This window comes from Dysidea avara, chromosome 1 (genome assembly GCF_963678975.1).
Source record: "Dysidea avara chromosome 1, odDysAvar1.4, whole genome shotgun sequence".
Lineage (NCBI taxonomy): Eukaryota > Metazoa > Porifera > Demospongiae > Dictyoceratida > Dysideidae > Dysidea > Dysidea avara.
The window spans coordinates 43,048,617-43,053,965 of record NC_089272.1 but is presented as its reverse complement, the minus strand read 5'-3'; positions in this window follow the sequence as shown (position 1 = coordinate 43,053,965).

The window sequence follows — 5,349 nt, the reverse complement described above, 5'->3', positions numbered from 1 at the left end:
GGGGGGGGGGGGGGGGGGGGATTGGGCAATTTTTCCCTGGGATCCAGCCTGACCCACGAAGGGCCCCTTGAATACCTGTTTAAAAGATCGATATAATCTAATAGAGCAGTCAGATCTAAATACTCTAATAGAGCAGTCACAGTATTCTTCAGAGGAGCAGTGTAGCAAGCTTATAAATAAGGAGATATGGTCAGTGAGGAGTGGCTATTGTCATTGTCAGCATGCGATGACCTTTTTTTTTTTTCGTCTTCAACTTACAGCTTGGGTGAAGTTGTGATTCAGAATGGAAACCTCCTTGCTCCTGGGGCCCCACTTTAACTCTGCTCTGGGCCCCTTAATTTCTCTGGGTGGCCCTGTATGTAAGTTTTTTCTTACATTAGACCACATCTTAATTATTACTTTCCCATCATCCATACTTAAAATAGTAATGCTGGCAAGCGGGTTTTATTTTGTATTAGCTAGATTGCAGAATTCATAACTTTGAATACAATTTTCATAGCTAGTTACCAACTTTAAAAGGCAGCAATGGTACATAGTAATTATAATAATAATAACAATAATTTAAAAAACTAATAATTAAGTTTATGTGACCTTAGCTAGTTGTAGGCTGCAAATGCAAATTGGATGTGCAGTAGTTTAGTTTCATTTAATTGGGGAGACAATTGACATAATGGAGAAGGATGAAAGGGAGGTGTGGCTACTGATAACTATAAGCGTATAGTTTTAGTAACCACCAGCAGAATGAAATGAAAAGAATTAAATTGTTCACATAATTGTTCAGAAGTTCTATGACTCTTTTCCAACAAAAGACCCTGTAACAGTGTAATAATTGATTTTGTAATATAATTAGAATCCCTTATATGCATGTGACCACTGATTATAACCATCATTTAAAACACGCAGTATTTTGTGTTTGTTAGTGAGTGATTGAGTAGTGATATATTGTACAGTACACAAACATCCAATTAGTCAAGTTGGCAAAAAATACATGCAGGAAAGGAGAGAGTTAAAATGTCCACTAAATCACTTGATGTCCACTCAACTTTTACATTGTCCTGACAGTGTGTCAGCACATGTCTGATAAGTTATTTCGCACACTGGGTGTGTTCACCTACTACAATCAATTATGGTATTAATAAGTGATGACATTTCTCCAGAAAATTTTGAAACTCGGATTGCATTTAGGCTACTTTTACAATAAATCCAATGTGAATACTATAGCTAACTATAGGGCAAAGATGGTGATTGCAAGCTGTAGCTTTGATCGCTCTATTAGAGTAGTTACTTGACTGCTCTAGTAGAGTATCTTGATCACTGTTAATGCAGTGGGAGATGAAAAGTGAAGCACTGCTGAGGATTTAATAGTTATAAATGGTGTCAGTTAAGTGCAGCTGCATGCATGCTACTGAAATACAGTGGTATATAGTTGTTTGATATGACAAATTGTCAGTACAACAGTGTTTATGTATTTAGACTTCCACTGGGCTAAATTTAAAAGGGGGTTTCGACAGAAACCCATCTAGATCTGCCACTGTGGTATGTAGGCTACTAATAATTCATAGCAAAATTGATTGGTTTCATAAAGCAGCACAGAGCTACGTATGTGTGAAAATTGCTTTACTGTTCTTCCTGTCAATAACACATTATTGTGATGTACAGTACCGGCTTCTTGGCCACACAACACTAACGTGTGTCTTGATTATAGCCAATTACACTGTTAACAAGTGAAATTTTATTTATTTACTGTGAACAGACAAATATGAGGTATATACAGGTATATAGACTAAACAGACTATACAGGTATATATGTTTAAACTTTTTAAGTATAGGTAATGGAGTAATTACAACATAGCTAAAAGTTTTGTGTTTTTGGCTGTAGCATGCTTGTTTGCTTAATGTATTTCAATGCATTTTACTGCAAAATTAGAATTAGGCAAACAAGTAAGATTTTGCTGAGTGGTTCACATACATAATATTATACATAACACATTACCGATAATATATAGCTGTGCCTGTATTTCTAGGTAAAAATGTATGCCTTTAATGTCTTCACAAGAAATTATGGTCTAGCAAATTCCAATAACCGTGACATGCATATGTAACATTTACTGGTGCTACTAAAACAGTACATTGCACATACCCTAATTGGTGGCAACAATATTGTGTAGCTTTGTCGAACTTTTGGACACCAACATAATAGGACAGTTAATCATTCTCAGTTCTATATACACAAAAATACTTTACATAACTACCAGAGGTAGCTTAGCAAAATTATTATATTGTTACAGGATGGATAAAGGCACCATTTTTTGGTATACAAGTTCTTTATGGTGTACTTATCAATATTAGAAGGGGTGCCCACCAAACCTAATTTTGTGTGGGCTGAAAACAATGGCCATCAAGTATCCCCAATATAGTACATTTACGATATATCATGCACATGAATATGGAGTGAAATGCACTTACGTATATTGTTTTCCTGAATTATATTTTGCATTCAATACGTCATATACAGACATGTCAAATGAATTATTAAATGGTACTTTTTAGGCACCGGCCGATTATGCTGGCATAATTTAAAGTATAATAGGTGACCAAAAGCATCAAGCGTAATGCCAGCATAATAGGGACGATATTTGAAAAATTTATTAAAATGCACAATACGTATGCCTGAAAGGAAGCAAATAGTCACCGCCAATAGTATTATTAGTGCATGTCATATTTAAAAACACATAATATAATGTATTAAACTGTTTCTTTGTTGGTCATTCACACTTTGCAGAAATAAGATCAAGATACTCTAATAGAGCAGTCACTTACTCTAATACAGCAGTCAGAAAAGGCTGATATACTCTAATAAAACAGTCAGTTATACAGCATAAACGTGATTTTGAAAGCATAATAGGCTTAATTTTTGAGCAAATTGCATACATGCAAAAGTACTAGGCTCTGGCCTATTATGCCCAAAATTTTACCTATTATGCTTTTGAGCATTGAGTCATCTTAGACCAGTTACGTACTACCAATGATTAAGATGCATGTTCATAACTGCACTTTGGTTAATGCATCAACAGGCATTTGGACTAGTTAATAATACACAATTTTTGCTCAAGCTATAGCTCATAATACACACCATGCAGTTTTTAATGACTGTTAATGTTAGACCCATACAGAAGACTACTGAAATTGCATACATGAAAAAGTTAACTTACAGCACACTGATGCACTTGACAAGTATGTACATATTAGGTATTTCACTGCATATGCAAGTGTATGATATACTGTAAATGTACTATATGGGGTTACTTGATGTCATGGTGTTTTCATCCCACACATAATTAGGTTTTATACATCTTTCTCAGTACCTTTTAAAGTTTCCACCAATATGAAAGATTTAGTATAGTCTTTATGACAAACTAGTTCAAAATGCATTCAGCACCAGCGCCTAAGCAAACTAATAATATATATATATATCAATGTTTGAGCCATAGCTCATTTGATACATTATACTATGATAAGATGACTATGGTATTACAAGCATTGGCTTTGCATTGGTTTGCAAAACTTTCCTGGTATAGATATCTGCATGCTGTGTGGCATATTAAGCCACCACAGAGCTACCATCACTTTAGAATAGATCGTCTTGATACAATGTCCAGTAGTAAACTAGTTTGCAAGGAGGATCATAAGCTCTGAATTAACCACATGGACAATTCAGTCCGTTTTCTGCTTTGCATTTCAGGTACCTCCATTACAACCAGGTGTGTAGATTTCTTTGCTGAGATATATTGTATTTTTCTAAGTGTGCTGTCTATTCATGTGACACTCTATTGTTTCGTCTAAAATTGCATGGTAGTAAAATTGCATTCTGTGTAGTCATAACAGGGTGGACCAACTCCAGGAGGTTGTAACCAATTTCAGCACTACCCATGATATGGAGTAGCTGAATGTACTTTTACAAACTCAAACAAACTAGACTCCCCAGCATGATGGGTTTCTAGATCATCAACTTAATTATGTTACATATATTAATGTTAGTTGAAAGTACATCAAAAAATTAATGTAAACTGTTACAATATTTACACTATGCTGAGCTACCATGAGACTTTCAAGGTGATTGCAAGGTTAAGGGCAAACAGGTCAAAATTAGACTTACTGTACACTGCAAAAGCAACTTAATTAGTACACTTCATACACCTTGATGATCCAAATACCATACTAAGTCGATGTTGACATTGTAAACACAAGATACCACTCCTATTAAACTGACACTGTAAGCCAGGATTATACAAATTGAGTGGTGATGAGTATGGTAAACAAAAATCCATAAAACAGATGGTGGAAGACAAATACTTGGTTGTGTTTGACAATGTAAAACTAGATATTCAACTGTTAGCAAGATGTTTGATGGCAGCAAAATTTATGTAGCATGTAAGTTTCAATGTGTAAATTGCTTCTACTTAAAAGTGGATCGCAAACACATACTGCATTACTCAATATAAAACCCACTGGACATTCCATGAGTTGTACATAAAAGGCATCTATGTGTATCTGGTTGTGCTGTTAAGACCAATTCACATTTTGTGGATGTATTTGAAACAATTGTAAAATTAACTACTTTACAAATTTCATTTAATATAGTCATATCAGTTTGATGAGCAACTTTGCAAGCTGTTTTAGGTAAAGACTGGGCATATGTTTCGACATAAACAAGAGACATTTCTTTAGTGCCAGGTAGTGACATACTTGTCCGTAACACTTGTCCAGGATACACAGGTCCCAATACATCAAGGCTACAATCATATTTATTATCCTGTAAACACAGGCATACTTTGATATGAGTAACCAAAGGATCAGAATGATTTAAAACTTTAAAAATCTTTTGTTCACACTTCCAGCATGGTAGCCAACATATACTGCATTAGGTAGCCATTTGCAGAGATCACATGTTGAGTGACATCACTCTGACATGACATGTGTGGTGATATTGCAAGTAAAAACAGTAGTAACTTTAAAATTGAATGGAATGTTTATAATAATATATACTCATGTATGTATGTTAGATATATATAGCTACACTGTGATTGTGTGTATGAATTCAATACTATAGTACCAGAGTGTGGACATATAGCTAATGTAGCATTTGTTAATCTCTGCAACTAAATTAACAACTACAATTATATCATATCATTAGCCTGACCAATAGTGATTATTTGCATTTTCATTAAATTTAGGATCTTAAGATCATATCCGTAGACCTGTGATTTTAGCACACATGTATTAAGACATTTCTTTACAATGTGAAATTGTGCTTTTAGTGGTTTCTTGTTTGGTAGTATAGTACAATAT